Below are 9986 nucleotides of genomic sequence, written 5' to 3'. Positions count from 1 at the left end.
GTAACAAAAACTAAAGAGAAAAATCAGTGAGCACACAGTTTGCCTCAATTTGCGTTCAAACTCCGTAGTTATTTCTCTGGATATACATAGCTGTCTCCATGATGAGACCATTGGAGTTGTCTTTCAACCTTGTACTGCTGAGAAGAGCAAAGTGTATCAAGGTAAGCAATCACAGAATCCATATATCGGTGGTTGTGTAGAATGTTCTCCTTGTTCTGATCCACTCACTCAGCATTGTATTGAGTAGGTTTTTCCAAGACCTGGAATATTTTGTTGAGAATTTCATACGTTTCAAAAGATGCTGTGTCTAAAGATACAAGGAATTCCTCTGTTGTTCACACTCTTAGGTTGAGGGCCTCAATGTATATTTGGAATCAATCTATTTATAGGGAGGTTTAGCAGTGGGTGGAATATTGTTCAGTTTCCTCATTTATAAAAAGAAGATACTAACAGTGCCTACTTCCTGGCAGAGATTTGATATTCAAATAAGATATGTGCAAAGCATTTTGAAAACCTGAAAGGATCATACAAAGGAGAGCTATTATTATCATTATCAGCATTGTTATTCCTATTTATTATATGCTTATCACTACTGTGACCTCTTCCATAGAAAACCATGTAACGCTTTTGAGAGGACAAGGGTGCAATGCGGGTATTCTCCATATATCATATTATTTCTATTAGCGGATTTTTATATCTGCAATCCATGTGATAACCAATATTGATATTGAGACTTTTGCTGTCGAATCCTATGATGGTGTCTGAAAAGAAATTTCGGCCAGTAAAAAGCTGCTGATTGAGTGACAGAACACTTGCGGAATCGTGGGATGATCTGTGAAAAAATCAACTCAGCCAGTAAAAGCTGCTCCTTATTGCATCATAGAACACTTGTGATGTTATTATTCTATCGCCAAGGTAACTAACATGGGCAGAGGGTGCTGACAACAAGGAAGGGAGTTAGAGAGATCATTTGTGAAAAGGAAATGAGGAGGCAGGATGTGGGTGGTGTTTGGGACAGTGGTATTTTGAAAAAGTATGTAATTTTAGGCTATACAAACGTTGGCTGCGGATCATTGTGTTATGCTGTGATTCTTGGTAGGTTACCACGTGGCACTGTGTGTGGGTTTGGAATTGGTTTCTTGTGGGTTATTGGGTTATGGTTATGGGGAAAAACCTTCTGAATGTAATCTATGTGGAAAGGCTTTTAGAAAAAGTTCTGATCTATTTAAACATCAGATAATCCACCCTGGAGAAAATACAGTCCATGTGCCAAAGGCTTCAGGCAAAAGTCAGCCCTCTTTTCACATCACAGAATTAAGAGAAGATATAGATCTCATCACTGACATGATTGAGGAGAGGCATGTAAATGGAGTATAGAGCTTTGTAGACAGCAGAAAATTCTGCATAGAAGCCATTCGTGCCCTCAGTGTGAAGAAGGCCTTCATCCAGAAATCACCTCTCATCCTCTCATCAGAGGATTCTGTTAACTGAATTTTTATTGAGCCAGTTTCTAACCTGAGAATGCTTGGAGCCACACAAATCAGGCCTAGAAATGGGAGTGCCAGCAATCAAGTTTTTTAATTAATCAGTGTCAGAGTGAGCAATGTTCCCTTAGCTGAAGTAAAAGCAAAAGTTTTATCCTTAAGTGACAACTGGGGAGGAAGTGGGGAAGGTGGATTGTAACAATCTTTTAGTGGTTTCCCACAAAAAGAGCCACACATCCCACAACACAACCCAGGTTCTACAATCTTTGTTTCCCTTCACTGTAGGGGCCAGTGATTGTGACCCTTGTCAGAGTTTGAATTAGTCAGTTTAAACTTCATTGTGACCTCTGACTGCCAAGCCAGAGAGCCAGCTCTTGAAAACATTAAATTATTAGTATATTCCTTACATATCTTATCAATAATTATAAAAATGATAAATTCCTTTCTCAGTATATAATAGTAAGAAACCTTGTGAATGTGCTCCGCAGGAACACGCTTTTCGCTGGAACATGGAGATCACTGGTAAAGCTTAAATTTTGTGTCAGATTAAAACAGAATGCTGAAATAAGGGCAAATAAATCATCCTACCACACCAGGTTGCAAAACCAAAAAAGCAGGAAATAGGCTCATAAACTGTAGGACTGAGTGAAGGAAGACATCTGGATGTTCTCAAAAACAGAATGTCTCCAGAATTAGGAGATGAACTCGCATCAGTATTATGTCAACTGGGTGAAAGTGTGTAGTGAAGGGAAGAAATCAGAGGTGTTTGATCAAGGGTATAACAAGTGGGGTAATTTGGGGAAATTTTGTGGTCTCCTGCAGGCCACCTATATGCATGCATTTGCCTATGTTCAGGCTACTGCATGTGAAAATCAACAAATTACTCATTCACTGATTTTTGTAACTCATCAGTCATGATGATGAGGAAGAGATTCCCCTGATGGACTTGAGGCAGAGCAGAACCATTGTGTAAAAAAGCTGCTGCTCCTAAGCAGGTAAGTGGCCTTGCCATTTCTATCTCATCAGCTTCCCATGCTTGTTCCTCTACCAGCCTGGCTGGGGAATTGAAAGGGGTAAGCGACCCAATAACAGGCTTGTGGGCTGATGGTCACATATAATCCGGGCCTCTGGACAGTCAGAGGGACCTCCTGGGACTCCTCTACAGGAGATGGTTTGTGTCTTGGTGAATCTAAAGAGACTGTTTCCTGTGGCCAGCCAAAGCAAATAGGGTGAAAATGAACACTTTTCTGCAGAACTTGCAAAGCCTTCAAACAGATAGTCTTCCCCTCTATTTTTCTAACTGTGGTCAAGTCGGTAGTCAAACAAGAGACACACAAGAGCGGAACTAATTTTTTTTCTTTCCAGTCTGCAGAAATTTATAATGTCATTAAGTAAAGTTTAAATTTATGACTTTAAGAAAGGAGGTGGAATCATATGACCTAGTCAGGGCAGAAGCTCACCTGAACTCTCCCAAATCCTCCTGAAAACAGCTTTAAATGATGCTTTGAATCCAATTCTGGAGGGCAAGAACCAACAAAAAGTCAGGGTGAAACAGTATTTCAACCCAAGACAACTTAGGAGGCCACAGGAAAAGTGACGGTGGTTGGGCCTGGAAACTAGTGAGGTAAAGGCCACTCCTCAGCAATGCCACAGCAGCACCTTGGAGAGCTCTCAGGTCACTGACAGTAAAGGGGTCAGAGAACTGGTCAGAAGGAGATTATAAAGAACACTTTGCTAGCACTGGGCACAGGACCATCTTGTATTGTACATACACAGTTTCACATCACAATCTCAGAGTAAAAGGAAAAGGGAAGGAAAGAATTTGGAGCTCAACTTTTTTTTTTTTCCAAAATAGTTTAAATACTGTTTTTGCATGTAATTGGAAAAAATAAAGTGCTGCACTCAAAAAAAATAAAATTAAATTAAAAAAGGAAAGTTCACTGATCTTTCTCCACCCATCTTAGACTGAGTTGTTCCCCCCGGCTCACAAGTTCTTGCCCCCGCCCTTTTCTAAAAGTGGGGGCTCACGGATCTCGCCAAGGGGAGCAGGCTGAGGCTCACGAATTTTTGCTTTCTAAAAGCTCACTGATCTTGCCCCAACCCCGGGCTAAGGTTCACGAGTTCTTGCTTTTCCTTACTAAAAAAAAAGAAAAGCTTACTGATCTTAACCCAATCCCCTACCTCATGGTAAACTTGTGAGGATCAATTGAGATATGTATGTGTATGCATGTATATATGTGTATGTATATATGGATGTGTATGCATGTGTGTTTGTACATATGTATGTATATATGTGTAATGTGTATTATATGTGTATGCATGTGTGCGTGTACATATGTGTGTACGTACGTATGTGCAATGTGTATGTATATATGTGCAATGTGTATATATGTATGTGCCTGTATATGCCTGTATGTATATATGTGTAATGTATATGTATATATGTAGGTCTATGTATGTATGTGTAATGTGTATACATGTCTGTGTGTGTATATGTGTGTATGTATATGTGTGTGTATATACGTGTAATGTGTAGGTATATATGTATGTGTGTATATTAACGTGTGTGTATGTATAGTGTATGTGTATGTGTGTGTGTGTGTGTAATGTATATGCATATGTGTATGTGTATGTGTATATGTATCCACACATAGTGCTTTGAAAACCTTAGAGTAATGTGTACATGTTAGCCATTAATTAATATTGGTGGGGCAACTGTTGGTGAAGACCTGAGTTCAAATCCAGTCTCTTCCTTACTGGTTGTGTGACCTCTTGTTTGCCTCAGTTTCCTCATCTGTAACCTGGGTCTCATTTTAGGAGTATCACTTATCTCCCAGGGTTGTTGTGAGGATCATTTGAGATAATTTCTGCAGAATGCTTAGCTTAATGTCGTCTGGCACAGAATACTTCCAGGATCAAAAGGAAAGTCCTTTTTTTTAAACAAAAAACGATACCAATGTAATAATATAAAAATACTAATATAATAGTACGAATATGAAAATAGCTCGCATTTATATAATGCCTGCTGTGAAACATGCATTATGCTAAGTGCCTTACAGTGATCTCATTTTGTCCTCACAACAAGCCTGGGAGGTCAGTGCTGTTATCATCCCAATTTTGCAGTCAAGGAAACAGGAGGTGTCAAAGGGAGATTAAGTGACTTGCTCAGGGTCATTTAGCTCAGTATTGAAGGCCAAATTTGAACTGTGATCTTCCTGACTCCAGGCCCAGCATTCTTATCTACCGAATCACCTGGCAGCCCATGACCTTTGTACATTTAAAGCCCTTTACAACCTGGCCCCCTCATACATTTGTTGTCTTATACTTTACTCCCCTCGCAGGACTGTGACATCCTGCTTCTCTGGCCTACTTGACGTTCCTCAAGCATTTCATTCTTTCTTCTGACTCTGGGCTTTGGCACAGGCTGCTCCCTGGGCCTGGAATGCTCTCCCTCTTCAACTCTTGTCTCTTAGAAACCCTGGCTTCCTTCCAGACAATTCAGATGCCGTATTCTGAGGAATCCTGTCCTGGTCTCCTTCCCCAATCTTCCCTTCTAAAATTATTTTCTACTTTTCCTGTATTTACCTATTTCTTTATATGTTATTTCCTCTATTAGAATGTAAACTTCAGAGTGGGGAGTGGTTTTGCCTTCTGTAATTTCCTTTTTTCAGTTAACAAAAATTCACTTTCTCTCTTCTTCCTCTGATTGAAAAAAGGGGAAAAAAAAACAAAAACAAAAAACCCCTGTAATAACTATGTATGTATGCAAAACAAATTCCCACATCAATAGTAAACTCTAATGTTTGTTGAAATGAGTTGATTTAGGCAATGCTTACAGACATAGTAAAATTAGCATTCACACCTGGGTCCTCCTGTTCCAGGAATCTTCAGCTGGGATGTGGGATTTAAAGCATAATATAAACCCTCTGCAGCTTTCTCCAGCCTTCTGGATGAATTGCAGAGTCTCAGTTAAATCAGGTCTTTTCCCAGGTTTTCAAATTTTAATCACATTTACTATACTTGAAGTTCTTCTTCATTGTAATTACTACCAATTAGGACTCTTGTTCAAATCTAATTTTTCTATTTCACAGCGTTATTTGTTTTTTGATTCAACCTCACTCTGTGTTTCAACAATTGGGCTGGCAGGTGCAGTGGGGGTGAAAGACCAACACAAGCCCAACAACAAGAATGCTGCCAGCATAGGTTCTGTTGATCTGCTTTACTAAGGAAAGCAACGTAAGGGGTTAACAATCTTATTTCAAACCAACATACAAATATGGTTTACTTAGTTCAGGGGAAGAAGCCAGCACCCTGAATGTCAGAGCAAATACAAACCAATTACAAACACACATTATAAACAGACCAAATACAAGTCATAGTTACCAAGAAACCAACATCTGAGCTCAGGAGCCGAGAGCTCATAACAACGGCTGACCCAGAGTCACGTGCCACTCCTCCTGTGGTTCAGAGCCCCTGGCAAATAGCTCTGTTCTCTCTTTTTATCCAGTCTTTAGCCATCATCAAATGTCATCTGAGCAACCAGAACTCAGGCTCCTACTATTGGCTCTGGTCTTAGCAACTCCCCTTAGGACCCTGAGGGCTTCAGACCCACATAGGGTTAGCACCTAGTAGATAGGGGTTTGGGCCTAGGGCTTTGCACCTAGTAAGGCTCAATCAAAGACACTTAATTTATCATTCTAAAACAGTAAAAACAAATCCCAACTTAGTTGATATTATACTCTGATATTTAAAGAAAATGACATAAGACAGATATTATTGATTTATTCACTTAAATCAATCAAAAAGCACCTAGTAAGTACCAGGTACTATGCTAAGCCCTGGTGATTCAAAGAAAGGCAAAAACAACCCTGCTGTCAAAGAGCTCACAGTCTAGTGTGGGAAGCATAGCAAGATAAAGACAGGATCAGTTGGGGCTAATCTTGGATGGAAAGCTCTGACTTGTAGAAGGAGCAGGACAGGCTTCTTTTAGAAGGGGGGTCTTCAGTAAGACTTGAAGTAAGCCAGGAGGCAGAAGTGAGAGGGGAGAGCATTTGAGGCACAGAGGACAGTCGGTGCAAATGCTCAAGGTCAGGAGATGTACTGTTCTGTGTGGGGGAAAGTGTAGCTGGAAGCAAAAGTACTTGGAGGGGAGTAAATTGTAAGAATACTGAAAGGGTAGGAAGGAACCAGGGTGGGAAGAGGTGTAGATGCCAAAAAGAGGATGTTACATTGCATCCTGGAGGTAATAGGAGGTTGCTAAAGTCTATTGAGTAGGAGAATGACATGGGCTAAATCATTTTAGCAGCTGAGTGGATGGTGAATTGGAGTGGGGGGAGACTTGAGTCAGGGAGACAGACCAGTTAGAAAGCTGTTAAAATAGTCTAGGTGAGAGAGAATGAGGGTCTGGACCAAGGTGGTGGCTGTTTGCGTGAAGAGAAGAGGAAGTTTCCTCTTCTTCCACAGGAGAGATGTTGGGAAGGTAGAAACAGCAGGATTTGACAACAGATTGGATATGTGGTATGAGAGTGAGGAGTAGAGTGACACTGAGGCTTGTGAGCCTGAGTGACTAGAAGGGGCTTGGCACTTTGGGTAGTAATAGGGAAGCTGGGTAGAGGGAAGAGGTTTTTGGAGGAGTGATGGGGAAAATAATGAATTCTGGACATGTGGAGTTTGAGATGTCTGTGGGACATCCAGTTCAAGTTCTCCAAAAAGCAATTAGTGGAAAGGGACTGGAAGTCAGGAGTGAGCTTATGACTGGGTATATGGATGGAGGAATAAATAAATGATGTCATAGAGATGAGGGTTGAACCCATGGAAACTAATGAGCTCACCAATGAAGATGGTGCAGAGTGAAAAGAGGAAAGGGCCCAGGTTAGAAACTTGAGGGACTCCCATGGTTAGTGGGCATGATTTGGATAAAGATCCAGCAAAGGAAGCCGAGTAGCAGCAGTCAGGTGGGAGAAGAACCAGATGAGACCATTGTCATGAGAATCCAGAGGGAGAGACTATCTAGGAGGAGAGAGTGATCACCAATGTCAGTGGTTGCAGAGAGGTCAGAAAGGACAGGCATTGAGGAAAAGGCCATTCGGTGTGGCAAATTAAGAGATCGTTGTTGATTTTGTTGCCATTTCATTTGAATGATCAGTTAAGAGGCCAGATTCAGAGGGTTTAGAAGAGAACGAGGAGAGATCCCTAATGTGGATAGCTCTCTCAAGGAGCTTAGCTAAAAAGGAGGAAGAGAGCTATAGGATGATAGCTATCCAGGAGTGTAGGCTCAAGTGAGCTCTTTGTTGTTGTTTCTAAGGATGAGGAGTCATATTGAAGTAGTCCCAGGAGACAGGGAAAGATGGAGGATTAGAAAAAGAGAAGGCTTGTTAGTAGGGGAAATCTTCTGGAGAAGATGTGAAGGGATGGGTTCAACAGTGCTTGTAGAAGGGTATACCTTGGCAAGGAGAAAGGTCACCTCTTCATTTAAGACAAGGGTGAAGGAGGAGATAATGGGGGAGTTATTTTATGAAGGGAGGTCCTAAGGTGGGGTTGTAGGTAGATTGTAGGTGATTGGTGCCATGGGCGAGTCAGGAAGACTCCTCTTTGTGAGGTCAAATCCAGCCTCAGACACTTACTAGCTGTGTGACCCTGGGCAAATCACTTAACCTTGTTTGCCTCAGTTCTTCATCTGTAAAATGAGCTGGAGAAGGAAATGGCAAACCATTCTAGAATATTTGCCACGAAGAGACAGGCGTGACTGAAATAACTGAACAACAATGACGATGCTGTGGGAGGCTTGGGAAGAGATGAAAAAGTTTCAGTAGACTGGTCAGCATGATTCTTTGAGTTTTTTTGCAAAGGAATCAGATGTCGGGAACTTAGGATGGTGTTTTGCAAATCATGATTGTTGACAGGACAAGGGAATGGAGTGTACAGTTAAACTGATTCTCCAGGGGTTTGAGGTAGCTGAGGGGGTGGGCACATCTGGGGTGGGACGTTGGGGCAGTGGGTTTGGTAGAATGGGAGTGAGTGAGCAGTTGAGGAAGAGGAACAAAGTTTGTGTATTGGGCACTTGGGGTTCAGAATCCCTGGGTGGTGGTGGGGGGAATTTGGGGGCAAGAGTAGACTGACTTGAGGAATGAACTCAGGCAGAATACGAGTGATTGGGAAGAGGACCATTGAGGGAAGCAGGGGATGAGATTTGTCTATGCCTTCTCTCTAAGTCCAGTCCCAGGGCTTGTGCAAGACTCTGGGGAAGGACACGGAGGAAAGACTGAGGCCAAGGCTGTCCATGGTGACTGGGAGGTTGACAGGTACGTTCATGATTCTACAAATGCCCTGGGTCAAAGATTGAAGCCCAGTTTGTTCTAGATACTGGGAAATCTCTGTGAAGAAGATTGGCCAGGAAATGTGTGTTTGGGATCTGGGTGTCTGGGATCCAGATTGGTGCAGATTCCTTCTCTCCCCTTGACACCTAGGGGCTGAAGACTGAATCCACTTAGGGCAGTGGCTAAGACGGCCCTGGGACCAAGACTGTAGGATACTATTTTAAAAAACAAACAACTGTAGAATGCTATGGAATATTAAAAGTAAGTGCAACTCATATTCTTTTAAAATAAATGACCCTCCTAGAGGAAGAAGAGCGCTTTTTTGTTTACTCACTCCAAGACCTTGCCTAGAATGAATTTTCCCTGCCACAATAGCTTTCTACCTTTTTACCCTTAGAATTTTCATTGATTCGTACAAGACTTCTCTTTCACATATTTATGTTGTTATTTTTATTTTCTTATTTTTTACTTGAGAGGCTCTGAGGTGATTTCAACTAGAAAGACAAAGTCTAAAAAATGAATAAAAGTTGCCTTTGAGGACTGTCTATATTTAAGCAAAAGTATTTTTTGTTGATTGTACATTATTCATTAGGAGTTTCAGGGGATACTATACTTTTGATGAAAAGTACCTGACAGAAAAACTGTACTCTTTTATGAGGATCAGAAAGAAAACACGATCTGCTCTCGTTGGCTATGCTATCATAAAACCTTATTTTTGATATGCCACTTGCTATGCATGATGGATTTTAATTTCACCAGTTGAAGATATTAGAAACAAAATTTAGGTACAAAAGGTTTACCTTAGTTCCTCAGTGTAATGAGGAATCTAGATCTAAGCCCTGCAGTGGCTTACTCAGGGTTGCAGGGCTGAGACTAGAACCCAGCTCTTTTGATTCTCAGTCTAGTATTTTGTAGTATATTACATTGCCTAAAAGCTGTTTGTGGGTAAAAGCTGTTTGTGGGTTTTCTTTTAATCTTTATTTTGGGCATTTCAGCAAAGAAATATAGACGTACTAATAAGAGGTCATTTTACTGAGAGGAAACTGACGCTTCATGAGGCTGGTGGATAGAACTGTTAAAAAACAAGGGGTTTGGATGTCTAAGGTCTCTCGCAGATCTAAATCTATGTCTAAGGTCTGTTCCAGATCTAAATCTATGCTCCTTTGTTGTTCTTTTTCTGGCCCAG

Source organism: Trichosurus vulpecula, assembly GCF_011100635.1.
Source record: "Trichosurus vulpecula isolate mTriVul1 chromosome X unlocalized genomic scaffold, mTriVul1.pri SUPER_X_unloc_4, whole genome shotgun sequence".
NCBI lineage: Eukaryota > Metazoa > Chordata > Mammalia > Diprotodontia > Phalangeridae > Trichosurus > Trichosurus vulpecula.
Note: the sequence above shows the minus strand (reverse complement) of the source record.